A 14,591-nucleotide genomic window follows, 5' to 3' on the forward strand; every position below is an offset into this window, starting at 1 on the left:
GAAAAGTACCATAGAATACTGTCATTTTGATAAAGCTGTATGAAGGTTGGATTTCTACCTCCAGTTTTGCCCACACTTTGAGTTGTATGGTTTGCCAACATTGAAAGCAGCATTAGTGTACCAGGGGAAGGTCTGAGGAGCAGTCTGCTTTAGGGTGGCAATAAGAAAGACAAAATTGTAAGCTTTGATATCAACCATTTTCTAACGTGTTTTAAGAGTAAACACAGATGACGGAATAGTCTACCTTATTTCATGAGAGTTATTACAATTATGTGAATATTTTCATACTGACACCAGAAATCATATTATTTATAAAACTTTCAAAGAATAAAATGCTTCATGCGGAAGCCTGGTAAGTTATTTTAAAACTTTAAAGTACTCCAAAATAGTTTAAAAGCTATGCCTACACATAAAACACAATATACTCTTGAATCTTTGACCCTACATTTTTCATTTTTCCTAAAAAATTCATTAAATGTCTCAAAATAATGCCTTTACCCAAACTGGCTATGAATTATGGAGGCTATCTACAGATTGAAGGAAGGCTGGGAGAAAAGGGAAGGGCATATTTATGCTGAAAGATAAATTTTGGGGAAGTCTGTATTTTAAATACTTAATATCAGTAGGAGTTTCTTAACCTTAGAGATGTACATTTCAACCTTTTGCCTTTTCCTTTTCAACCTTATGATATAGATGTAGTCGAAGGGTTGAGGGGACTCACATCCCTACAGTTTTTCTTTTTGTGTTTCTGTGGGATAAAGGAAACATTTCCCAAGAGCTGAGGGGCAGGGTGGGTTACATACGGTGCCTGAAGGGGAAGAGACCCCAGGTTCCAGAATGCACTGTGTGTGTGTGTGTGTGTGTGTGTGTTGGATAGGTGTGAGTGGATGGGGAGTAGGGGATGAAACAGGCAACTAAACTGGACATGTTAAAGAAAGAAGAAAACATCTGGATAGAGTACGTGGTGGATGGTTGAGGTCCCGAAGAGAGCAGTTGACCAGGGAGGCGTAAGATAGAGAAAAAGGTTCGTCAAAGACAGTAAATCCAAAGCTAAAAATGCAGCCTTTACCAAACGCAGGTCAAGGCCTAAGGAGATAAAAGAAATCTCTGAGCAGATCCTGTTATTTAAGAGACCACTAAAAGCACCCAGGAATGTAGGGAGGAAGGTAAGAAGAACCACAATCCCACAAACAATGCTGAGTGGAAGGGTACCAAACAGTAAAGAGGTCAAGATGTGACAAATGGAGGGGCTGTTATTTAGATCTGGAAACTAAAATCTGTTTAAAGTGAACTAAAGAAAGTTAATTATGCATGTGCACAAAAGGTAGGATTAATTATACAATTAATCTCACTCTCTGAGACGAATTATAATGGGTAAAGTAAGAAAAAGGATACGGTTAGTAAGAGAATAAGGTACGTGTGTTCTGATGAACCTCAATTCTTCATTTGGGTGGTTAAAAAAATCACCATACTGTGATAAAGACAGGGTGACATCCATCTTTCTAACATGTTTATATAGTTATAAAAAGTAAAAGACTCATTTCATGATTTCTTAAGGATATGGACTGTCAATAAGATGCATCATTTACATTACCTAAATTGAGAGATCAGTAGTCCTACGATCTTTACCAGCCCCAGCAACTGTGCATTTGAGGGGCATTTGACAGTATGCTTCTCTCTTTACCTTCTTCTTTTCCCAACCTGGTCCAGCTGTCAACAATCACAACCTCATTGTCAGTCCCCGACTATTCTCTGGTTCTTTCTGTTCTATACCTTCCAGATCAACAGGTCTTTCTCCACTGGTTTCTCCAGTTTCCAATTTCAGATGCACTCCATGCCTCTTTTTAGAATGGTCCAGTTCATCGCCCCTATTCACCCAAACCAGTTATGATGGTGTTGACTGTATCTCCCTGAGAACTGTAAACTCCATTAGGGCCAGTCTCATGTCTACCTTGTTTTCCTCCATTATCTTCAGTGAACCACCCTATACTGGAACATAGCGGCCCCTAAAAAGGCCTTTGCTAAATTAATAAATGAGTGATGACTGACTGAATGGGATTAAAATTAAAGACCTTGTCTCAGTTTCTCACAACTCAAAAGCTGTGCTTTAACTTTGTGCTGGCAAAATCCTAAGGCACCCCAAAATCTCCGTGGGACTTTGCGAACTGAGATTTCAACAATGATTCTGCCTGGTCTTGCAGACAGGTCTTATAAGTGAATGCACAAATGGTTTGGGCAACCATGTGTAGTATATGGAAACAACCAAAATCTGCTAACCACAGATCTGAGGTTGCAGCACAATTAATATGGTTAAGTATTTCCCACTCTCCTGCCTCCCTAGAGAAATGTATTCTGGTTAAGCCCTTGACAACCAACACGTCTGCATTTCTACACACCAGTCAGCGATCCACAGCAAGAGGATCCTTTCTTCCTCTCTGAGTCTCTATTGATTTTGTAGTTGGGAGGAAGCTAAGTGCTATTCAAATACCAAATGTTCCATATGGTAGTGTTATTACCATTCCCACTACCATTACGTGAGGCCCTCTACCTACACTCACGAGGTGCCTCATCAGAATCTGGCAGAACATTATGAACTCTTTTCCTGACCTGTATTTGCGAACACATTTGTTGTCCTCTCTCCTTCTATGAACTTATTAATTTTGTTGAAATAATATACATGTGTGTATAAATCCAAGTTTTGTTTTCTTATTCATCCTCATAGTCACTTACAGGGGAATGATTTATGACACATTAAGGAGGTATTCTTAAGCTAACATGTCTTAATTAGGAATTCAGACATTCCTCTTCTGCTGAGAAATGCAGAGCTGTTCAAATTAGACCAGAAATTAGGGCCAAAACGAATGCAGCCTCTACATACACAAGCTCATTGCAGGGTAACCAGTGAAAGGCAGAGGCTGAAGACACACAAGTCATTCTGCGTTTGTCTCCTTCATGCTAAATGATTCTTTGACTGCTTTTCCTTTCACTTTTCAGCGTTATGATGGAGCCAAAGGGTCAAGAGATTCACAACCCTACAGCCCTCCCCTTCGTTCATCTGTAGCATAAAGCATGTATTTCCTAAGAGCTGGGTGTGGGGGTCTCTTCATCTACCTTCTCTTTCATTTATTTAGTGAAATGAAGCTTATTTAGTAATGACGGAAAGAGATGAGCCAACTAGGGCAGCTCACATATGGTGCCAGACGGTGAGGGACTCTCTCTGTGCCCAAGGCACTTGCTGTACCACAGGAGCTAGGCAGCCCCGGGTGGGAAGGAAGCTCTGCTCTTAACCAACGGCTGCTCCAAGGGTGCCCCCAGCCAGGTGATCCAGACAGCTATGGTTTCAAAGCTCTGTGAAAAATGAGTCTCTGACTTGAAGACTTCAATCAGGCAGCCTCTCCAGGACTGGGATTACTCCACTAATACAAATTAAAGCCATTCAGAAGTATGCTAAACCCTTTTTTAGATACTAGAGGAGGATGAAAAGAGGGAGGAAAAAGAAGCAAAGTAATTTTGCAAGATTAGGATTATACTGTGGTTTATGCCAATACCTTACATTTGTTTACTTCTATATTGATCATTTTCTCAAATGATTAAATACTCCTGAAATAGGAGCTTTAACGATTTTAAACATTTCATATATATTATTTGCAGCAACACCCAAGGGAGAAGGGTACTATTATTATCTGAATTTTACATGCAAAGTGACTTGCCCAATGTCACACTTCAAAAAAACAGCAGAGCTGGAATTTGAGCCCAGGCAGCCTGAAGCTTGCAGTCTTATCTACTGTGAGCTACAGCTTTTCCATCATATGGCACTAACATAGTTATATTTAATCATGTTCCCGATATTGGACATACACACACACACACACACACACACACACACATATACACATATATAGGCACATACATATTTTTAAACTAATGAGCAGTATAACTTCAGATACATGTCTAATAAAGATTTTTTATTAAATACCTTTTCACTCTTTTTAAGAAATGAAACATTATGCTTTCCACTGAAAAATGATTGCTATCTAGTGATTTCATAGTTGTCTAAAAATACTTGGCCAGAAAGGAAGAACTTAAAATTCCCTAGGACCCTTCCACTCCTTCTGGATTTAATATTATTTCTGAAATGTCAAAATCTGGTAACTTTCAAAGATGCTACTGTCTAATGGAGGAAGGTTCTACAAAACAGTACAATTTATTTACAAATGACCCCCCCACCCCAAAACCCAAAATACATGGAAACACCATTTTGCATAATCAGTCAGCAAAAACTCCTTTTGTTTTCCAAATTCCCAGCATTGGAAAATTGTATTAAGTAGACACTCTCATAAACTGCCTCTGGAAATACAAACTGGTATGACTTTACTGGAAAGTAATTTGGGAACAAGTTACCAAAAGCCATAAAACTTGAAAACTCTTGCATTTACCAGTGTGCTGCTAAGAAATTAGCCTAAGGAAATAATTTGCAATGGGAACTAACACAGAGCTATAAGAATATTTTTGGCACCATTAAAGCAATAAAATGGCTGGGCATGGTGGCTCACGCCTGTAATCCCAGCACTTTGGGAGGCTGAAGTGGGAGGACTGCTTGAGGTCACGAATTTGAGACCAGCCTGGGCAACATGGCAAAGCCCCTTCACTATAAAAAAAAAAAAAAATACAAAAGTTAGCCAGGTGTGGTGGCATGCACCTGTAATCCCAGCTATTAATACTTGGGAGGCTGAGGTGGGAGGGTGACTTGAGCCCTGGAGGCAGAGGTTGCAGAGAGCCAAAATCATGCCACTGCACTCCAGCCTGGGTGACAGAGTGAGACCCTATCTCAAGAAAATAAAAAGGCAAAAAATCAGAAACGACTAACTGTCCAGTTAGAAGGGATATAAATTAAATAAATTTTAGAATATTTACTCAATGGTATACTATACAATCATTAATAATTATACTGTAGAAAAATATCTGTTGCTATGAAAGATGTTCAGAATTACATTGTTAAGAGGAACAAGACTCTTAATAATCTCTACTACTTCTACAATCTCTACTACCATTTGATGTTCGTCTCTCCAGGTGAATTTTTAAACACTGCCTTCAGAATTATCAGCAACGCCTTGTCATCTATCCTAACCAGTGACCTCAAAATAAGTAGAAGTTACTTCCTTTCCCACAAAAAAGCAAGGGTTTCATTTTTATAAAAGAGACAGTAGGGAGAAATGGAGTCTACGTGAATAGATACATGCTTATGTTCTGTGCGTATGTTTGTGTAACCAGATATGTGTATACCCCCACCACTATCTTGGGGACTTTACAAGTCAGTGATAATTATTTTCCTTTAAAGATTTTGGAGACGTTTACCTGTACCATGTGCTTTCATCACAATGGAGAAGCATAAGCTATCAGTTCCTTGCGGCGGATCTCTTCACGAAGATTTTGCTTGAGTAGAAAGGGTGGCAGTGGAGAATCTCAATGTAAAATGCCTAGACCTGTAATTATAAAAACAATATTCCCACTGAGTTAGGCAGCTTCTGTGGTCTTCATTCACATTTGCTGATGTCACAGAAACGGGAAACATCATATTGCATAATCTCTCTCATATACACATGCACACGCACAAGCATGCACACACACACACACACACAAAAGATTTTTAAATCACAATGTCAAAAACTCAGCAGGCAGAGACACAGCAGGTTCCTATCCCCAGAGATGAGTGGGTTCTGGCCAGGGGTTGCTTCCCACCCCATCTCCTCACCTTGGGGACACCACTATCAAAATAATCCTGTTCCTGCCCCTCCCTCTCTGCTTAATGATTCTAAGATTTCTAAGAAATAAAAAGCAGTCAGTTCTTCACAGAAAATGTCAGAAACAATGCTGAATTTGATGCTCTCTTTCTCTAAGACTCCTTCTAGCCACACAATTATGCAAATTCAGTGCATGTATTTACCATTCTGGCCTGACTTTCACTTTTGAAACTACACATGCCTCTTTGTTAATACCTCAGTTAAGACATGGTATCAGTGATGGCCAAGGTCATCACGAACATTGATTAAACATTTACTATGTTCTGGGCCCTGGGCTAAGGGTTTTACACACATTGCCCCACTCCATTGCAGTCTGTGAGGTGGCCAGGAATCATGATTACCTCTGCATTATTGACAAGAAAACTGAGAGTAAATACAGCCAACAGATGTTAAAGCCAGCACTTAAGCCAACCATTTACAGAGGTCATGCTTAGGATTCTAGTACTATACCATCGCTTCAAAGCTGATATTGCTATCAACACTTCTGGTAGTTAGTATTAAAACATATCGGGGCGAGGCGTGGTGGCTGACGCCTGTAATCCCAGCACTTTGGGAGGCTGAGGTGGGTGAATCACGAGGTCAGGAGATCGAGACCATCCTGGCCAACATAGTGAAATCCCATCTCTACTAAAAACACAAAACTTAGCCAGGCATGGAGGTGCATGCCTGTAATCCCAGCTACTGGGGAGGCTGAGGCAGGAGAATCACTAGAACCAGGAGGCGGAGTTTGCAGTGAGCTGAGATCACGCCACTGCACTCCAGCCTGGTGACAGAACAAAACTCTGTCTTTAAAAAAAAAAAAAAAGTATCAAATCAATATCACCTCATTTTCCCCAGAGGGTTATGTCACCTAAGTCTTAAAATTACTATTATTTGTTTTGGATTTGACTGTACTTTGATTTTAATTCCCAAGCTCAACTAAAACCAACATGTTCATATTTCAATTGAGTGTAAGTTGATGGTTATTTTAGTAAATTAAAAATGTTAAGTAATCCCAAATCCAGATGCCAAAACACTAAGCAGAAACCTAAAATCCACGTCCTGCCTAAGTGGCTACATTTCATTAGAAACAAGTCAGATGATAACATCAAAAGGCATGTGTGAATTCCAAAGTAAAGATACAAAAATGGAGAGAGGAATTTCTATAGCTAATACAGCCATATCTTTAAAAAATACTTAAACATGTTTACCTGTTTACAAAGTCTACATAGTAATACAGATCTCAGAATCACTGCAACACAAAATGGATATGAGCATATCAAGAAATCAACAAAATTATGTATGGGTCCCACAATAACTCTCCTTTTGCATATGTGTAGGCATTTTTTTGCACTATCTTGGTTATGCCTCTGCCTTTGCATATGACACTCCCTTTGATTAACAGGCCTTGCCCCTCCTTGCCATTTAGAAAATTCCTACTCATTTTTCAGCTGGACGCAGTGTCGCACGCCCATAAATACAGCACTTTGGGAGGCCAAGGTGGGAGGATCACCTGAGGTCAGGAGTTCAAGACCAGCCTGGCCAACATGGTGAAATCCTGTCTCTACTTAAAAAAAAAAATACAAAAACTAGCCAGGCATGGCAGTAGGTGCCTGTAGTCCCAGCTACTCGTGAGACTGAGGCAGGAGAATCGCTTGAACCCGGGAGGCAGAGGTTGCAGTGAGCCGAGATTGTGCCATTGCACTACAGCCTGGGCGTCAACAATGGAACTCTGTCTTAAAAAAAAAAAAAAAAGAAAGAAAGAAAAGAAAAGAAAATTCCTACTGATTTTTCAAGGCCAACCTTGAGCTTAAATTCTACTGTGATGTCATCCCCATCTATCCCCTAATGTTTTCTGGAAATCTAAGCAGAACAGATTCTGCCCTCCCCTATGTTCCCTAGCTCAGCGATGGCATCAACATCACTCTGACGTCTTCCTCTCCCAAATTATGCCCCATATTCAACCATGCAGCCATACTCCTCAACTCCCTCCGCTCCTCCTCTGCACCACGCTGGCTCATCTGGACTCTTTCCCTGGCCCCCTAACATGTCTCCCCATGTCCACCCTGCCACCCCACTGCCTTCCTTGGCTCCTGCGTAAGGCACTGCAGTGGCTTTCCATTTCTAAACATGGCCCCAAAAACCTGGTGTGGTCCAGCCCCTGCATTCTCTTCCAACTTGCACTACAGCTTGGTTGGCTTCCTTTCAATTCCTTAAAAGGACCTTGCTTTCCCAGGCCTTCAAGCCTTTGCACATGACTTCCTCCTTGCTAAGACTTCTCCTCAAATCACCCACCCCTTCTATCAAACGACCTTGTATTCTTTTCTCCTTCAGCTCTCAGCTCAGTCCTCTTCTCAAGGGAGCCTTCCTGACTTCCCCAGCCTGGTCACCGCCTCCTGTGACACACTTGTATGGAATGACCCTCCCTGGTTATAGTAGCCATTTTGTAATTTTTACATTTTTTGGTTGATTCATTGATTAATGCTTGTTTTCCCCCACGAATCAATAAACTCCAGAAAGGGGGAAACCGTGTCCACTCTCACCCCTCCTTTCATCCTCGGGATTCAATGGAGAGCTTTGCACATTACGGGCGCTCAATAAAATCTGCTGAGTGAATAAATGAGCCAAAGGAGGGAAGGAGAAAGGGAGGGAGGAAGGTGGGAAGAAAGGATGGTCATCCCTTAATCATACTGATTTACCTAGTGTTGATTGGATTCATTTGCAGATCATTTTCCAGCACACAGAGTATGACATCTACATTCCTTTGGATGACATGCAAGGCTCCTTGAGCTCTGGCCCCAGCCAGGCGGGTCTCTCCTCTCGCTGCACTTGACCCTCAGCACCTCCAAATCCCTCCCTGTAGCTCCCTGACCCCAACTTGTTTCCCTCATCTCCACACCCTTCTCTCTTCTGTTCCCCCCACACATCTTTTCAAACTCACTCAGTCTTCAAGTCTCAGGGCTGGGGCCGCTGTTCTGTGAAGAACTCCCTGACGCCTTCTGGGAAGCGGGGCCCTTTTCTTTCATTTTTCTACAACCCCTGTACCTATCCCTATTAAAGCAATTACATTTTCCTGTACTTGCTCCTTAACCAAGTCCATCTCTCCCACTACAACCTAAGTCCCTTAAAGGCAAGAAAGAGGTATCCCCTCATCACAGTACAGAGTTTTGTACAGCAGCCTGGCACATAAATTGTTAAATATTGGTTGAATTAACAAAATAAATAAATAAATAAATGTGTGTATACACACACACATATTATATATCTGCATTTATATATTATATATATACACTTATATATACATCATACACATACACACGTTTCATACTGCAAAGTTCCAGAGCTGGGCATTTGAAATATACGATTAATAGAGAATATTATTATGAAGTGTGGTAAGGCATAATGATTACAAATTCATCTGTGAAACGGGCTAACACCACCTACCTCACAGGGTTGTTATGAGAGTTAACTAAGCTACATAAGTAAAATGTTTAGCACAGAACTCAGTATACTGGAAGCACTCCATAAATATTAATTGTACAGCCATTATCACTATCATTATTGTTAGGGCAACTAAGCTGAATTTACAACTCATGAGTAAAATGTAGCAGTTTTATTTGCCAGCATTTTTCATATTAAAGAATTAATTAGCATTAGCACCTGTGTAAGGACATAAAACGGCTAGAAAGGAGCTCAGAAAATTAAGGATAAAGAAGAGTCTTATTCGTTACAGCTGAAGGACAAATGATTGTTTCGCTAATCTGTGACATATGTGTGGAGGTACCAAAGCATCAACAGCAAAGCATTTCTGTACAAAAATTATCTATGAAATCTAAATGACAGAAACAACACACATTGCCATTCAAGTGCTGTAAACATTCAGCTGACATAATTATACTTACTATACACTATTTCTTTCGCTAAAAAAACAAGTTAGAGATACATATTCATCCACTTCTGTTAATTACTGGACAGAGTAATGTGACTTCATAAATAAATACTATGGATTTGACTAATGAATATGCCATAAAATGTCTGAATTAATAGCAAGTACGTTTCATATGTGGTCTATTAGATGCCATTCTAATTTAGAATTGCAGAAATTTAATGAAATAGACTGCAAACAGGAAAACAGAGGCAACAGTATTTTGCAACACATTTTGGAAAAAAAAAATAAGAATGACTTGTTTACAAATGCTACCAGTACATAGTTGAACAGAATGAACTGGTAATAGTTATTTTACGAAGCAACTTATAATTCTGCCCTACGTTGCTTTTCTCTTGCATATTGGCCAAATTTCAATAATGTGTATTAGTCTTTTCTATATTAAGTTATACTGAAATATAAAGTACTATCATTATTACATTTTGAGATTTCTATTCTCAATTCCATTTATCACTGATAAAAGATAAAACCCCAGAGCCAATCATATTTCTGATTGAGGCTTTTCCTCAGAGATACTAGAGTTATAGGGGAAGTATAAAAATACTAAATTCATAACATTCTTTTTTTTTCTTTTTTTGAGACAAGTTCTCATTCCGTTTCCCAGGTTGGAGTGCAGTGGTGTGATGACAGCCCACTTCAGCCTCAGCCTCTCCAACTCAGTGATCCTCCCACCTCAGCCTCCTGAGTAGCTGAGACTACAGGCACATGCCACCATGCCTGTCTAATTTTTAATTTTTTTTTTTGAGGTGTAGTTTCATTCTTGTTGCCCAGGCTGGGGTGCAATGGCGCGATCTCCGCTCACCGTAACCTCCACCTCCCAGGTTCAAGCGATTCTCCTGACTCAGCCTCCCAACTAGCTGGGATTACAGGCATGCACCACCACGCCTGGCTAATTTTGTATTTAGCAGAGATGGGGTTTCTCCATGTTGGTCATGCTGGTCCCGAACTCCCGACCTCAGGTGATCCGCCCACCTTGGCCTCTCAAAGTGCTGGGATTACAGGTGTGAGCCACTGCACCTATTTTTTTAATTTTTTAGTAGAGACAGGGTCTTGCTGTGTTGCCCAGGCTGGACTCGAACTACTGGTCTCTAGCAATCTTCCCACCTAAGCCTCCCAAAGTGCTGGGACTACAGGTGTGAGCCACTGTGCCCAGCTGTAACCTATTGATTTACCATGAGCATATTAAATCCTTTTAAATTGAATTATGAGTCTATTCCCTGGCCACAGCTGTTGACCAGTTTACCGTAAGTATATGGTTCTTTGCAACATAATTAAAATGAGACGGTAGAACAGACAAAGCCAAAAAAGTCTTAATTTGATCATTTTTATTCAAATTCACTATTAATTTCATTATCATGATGCTTACGTTTGTGTCATAACATCTGATGGAATCTTAGTAATATAAGGCAAAATTTTCGTTCGTTACGCTGGTCCTTCCATCAGGGATGTCCTCACTCATTCAAGCATTGCTCTTCCTTTAAGATTCAGCTCGATGTCACTTCCTTTGTGACATGCTCCCACACATATTGTATTTTTCCTGCTGTGTAATGATCTGTCTCCCTTTCCAGACTATGAGCTCCTTAGGGGATCCAACGAGGTCTTTTTATTTTTCATAACAACCTGCACAGTTCTTTGCACAGAATATACTCTCAGTAAATACTGGTTTGATGTGTGGGTGATTACACACACTTTGACTATGGTAAAAAGGCCACTAATTGTGATTTCAAGTTAAAGGTTAAAGCCAAAAAAAATCCATTTTTTAGTGAAATGAAACTCTTAGCGTTTTCACTTCCAGATGCATCAGCATTACATAAAAGATGTTGAAACTATTTTAAAAAATAGTCATGCTGCACATTTTCCTGTCTGAGAATTAGTCTGAAAATACCAAATTCCCCAGGGGCCCCTGGGTGTTCTAAAGACAAATGTTCAGTTAGGTATTGATTCCATGCACTCATTTAATGGAAATCCGGCGTAAGACTCAACCTCCCCACCACCAGCCTGTCACTCATTATTCTGCTGAGCTGTTGCAGAATAAGCCACGATTCCCGAGAGAACTCTGCCCACCCCACCCAGTACTGGCCAGCACTTCAGTGATGAATCCCAGCAGCAGAGAATTTCAGTACTCAAAACAGCAGAACATCAGTCCCAACTTACATTTTCCACTTCCACTGTCATTCTCATTCCCACATGGGCTTATTTCTCACATATCCGCCTTTAATTTTTCAAGACTGAACCTTTGAGCCGGTGACAGTGTGCCTGGCTGCTTAACATATTACATCATCACGCACATGTGGGACTCCTGCCTCACTTCAGAAGGCCACGTGCTGCTCAGAAGAGAAGGGTGGGCAGCAAACTAACAGGTTTCTCGTAATAACCCACCCAGACCCACAGTCAGAAGTATTAGTCACTGATGGGACAATGAATATGGGTTTTCTAAGAGGTCGCCAAACCTTTATTTGATGGATTTTCTTTCCTCCACGCCCCAAGATTTTCTAGGCTTTTGGTAGGAAGCGCTATACAGAAAGCTCCCACATCTCCTAGCTCATTCTGTGTCTGGAGTTGGTTCCTTCCCGTGGGCTCCTGGTCTCACTGACTTCAAGAATGGAGCTGTGGACTTTCTCCGTGAGTGTTACAGCTCTGAAAGATGGCATGGACTCAAAGAGTGAGCAGCAGCAAAATTTATTGTGAAAAGCTAAAGAACAAATCTTCCACATCTGCAAGAGAACCTGAGCAGGTTGCCGCTAGTGGCTGCTGTAGGGGGTGGCCAGCTTTTATTCCCTTATTTGTCCCTTCCCAGTTTCTGTCCCATCAGAATGCCCTTTTCTCAATCCTCCCCACAATTGGTTACTTTCACAATCCTGCTGAATGGTCCATTTTGCAGAGCACTGATTGGTCCACTTTACAGAGCGCAGGATTGGTCCATTTTACAGAGTGCTGATTGGTACATTTTACAAATCTCTTGCTAGCTACAGAGCACTGATTGGTGCATTTTTACAGAGCACCAATTGGTGCATTTTTACAAACCTCTTGCTAGCTACACAGCACTGACTGGTGCATTTTTACAGAGTGCTGATTGGTGCATTTAAAAAACCTCTTGCTACCTGCAGAGCACTGATTGGTGCATTTTACAATCCTCTTGTAAGGCAGAAAAGTTCTCCAAGTCCCCACTGGACCCAGGAAGTCCAGCTGGTTTCACCTCTCAGTTCCACTCAGTAGTTACTGTCAGCCTCCCCCTAAAACCTCCGCCACTCAAGGAGTGACACTGTCAGAAGCAGATCTTCTAATTACTCCTGTGTGATCTCAAGCCCCCTCCCTGGGGACTACGAAAAGAGACTGTTAGGAAATAGAGATGGAAAAAATAAGCAATAATTCTGACTTATGCTGTCACTTTAAAAATATTTCTATCATGCAATGTTTGTAACCTACAAAAGAATGCATTAACATGTACGTAACCTGTGAAGCATAATAATAAAACGAACACCCATACACCAACCACCCTACGTGAGAACTAGACATTTAGGGGTATTTTGCTATTTCCCTAAGCCATCCTCCTGCCTTCTCTCCAGGGGTAACACTATCTTAAATTTTCTATCTATCACTCTCTAAAATACATGGTTTAATTGTGCTTGATTTTAAACTTTATAATACTATCATACTGTATATAGTCTTCTGTGACTAGTTTTTTTCACACAATGTTGTTTCTAAGATTTAGCCATGTTGTTGCAGGTAGTTACCATAGTTCCTTCATATTCACTGCTGTGTAATATTCCATTCTGTGAAGAAAAAAAATTATATATATGTATGTATGTGTGTATGTGTGTGTGGATATATATAAAAAAAGGTTCTCAATAGACTAATACATATATTAGTCTGCAGACATAGAAGCTAATACATATATTAGTCCAATTATTATACATATTAGTCTAATTATTACATATTAGACTAATATATGTCTATAGAGATAGAAGCTAATATACATATTAGTCAAATTATTATACATATTAGTTTAATTATTATATATTAGGCTAATATATATTAGTCTACAGGGATAGAAACTAATATATATTAGTCTAATTAATATAGATATTAGTCTAATTGTTATATATTAGACTAATATATATATATGTTTACTGATGACCTTTAAAGTGTTTTCAGCTTCCTTTTTTTTTCTATTGGAAACAATGCTGTGTGTCCATTAGGAACAATATCCATCTGCATAAGTTTCCCTGGGTTATTGCCTAGGAATGGGTCTATGAATATTCGTTGTTACACAATAGTGCCAAATTCTTTTCCAAAATGACTACATCAACCTACACTCTCACCAGCAGTGCACCCTACCATTTTTTAAAACTGATAAATCATTTTATTATCAAGAAAGAGATCTATTTGTGCTAAAGTTGGTGTTTCTACTTTACAGGCTGAAATTCCTTTTAAAAAAATTTTTTTTGAGACGGAGTCTCACTCTGTCGCCAGGCTGGAGTTCTGTGGCGCGATCTTGGCTCACTGCAGCCTCCACCTCCTGGGTTCAAGTGATTCTCCTGCCTCAGCCTCCCAAGTATCTGGGACTACAGGTGCGCAACACCACCCCCACCTAATTGTTGTATTTTTAGTAGAGACGAGGTTTCACCACGTTGGCCAGGATGGATGGTCTGGATGTCTTGACCTCGTGATCCGCCTGCCTCGGCCTCCCAAAGTGCTGGGATTACAGGTGTGAGCCACCACGCCCGGCCTATAGGCTCGAATTCTAAATATCCATAAAGAAATAAGCATCCTGTCCCTCTCTCTCACACTGGTGAGTTTATACTTTGTTCAGCACTAAGCATAACAAACAAGAGTTATTTCCTAAGATGATGGTTACTTTACCA

At 40.3% G+C, this 14,591-nt stretch overlaps 1 protein-coding gene across 9 annotated transcripts in view; it reads right to left on the bottom strand.

Annotated features, from left to right (window-relative positions):
• ATXN1 (ataxin 1) overlaps positions 1-14,591 on the bottom strand; it is a 456,230-nt gene that overhangs the window by 277,410 nt on the left and 164,229 nt on the right. For all 9 annotated transcript variants that reach the window (XM_017957607.3, XM_017957606.3, XM_017957605.3 and 6 more), the window contains one exon: positions 5,356-5,483. The gene's annotated coding sequence lies outside the window, so the exon portion shown is untranslated. The remainder of the gene's footprint in view (positions 1-5,355; positions 5,484-14,591) is intronic.

The sequence above is a fragment of the Papio anubis genome, chromosome 6 (assembly GCF_008728515.1).
Source record: "Papio anubis isolate 15944 chromosome 6, Panubis1.0, whole genome shotgun sequence".
Classification (NCBI taxonomy): domain Eukaryota; kingdom Metazoa; phylum Chordata; class Mammalia; order Primates; family Cercopithecidae; genus Papio; species Papio anubis.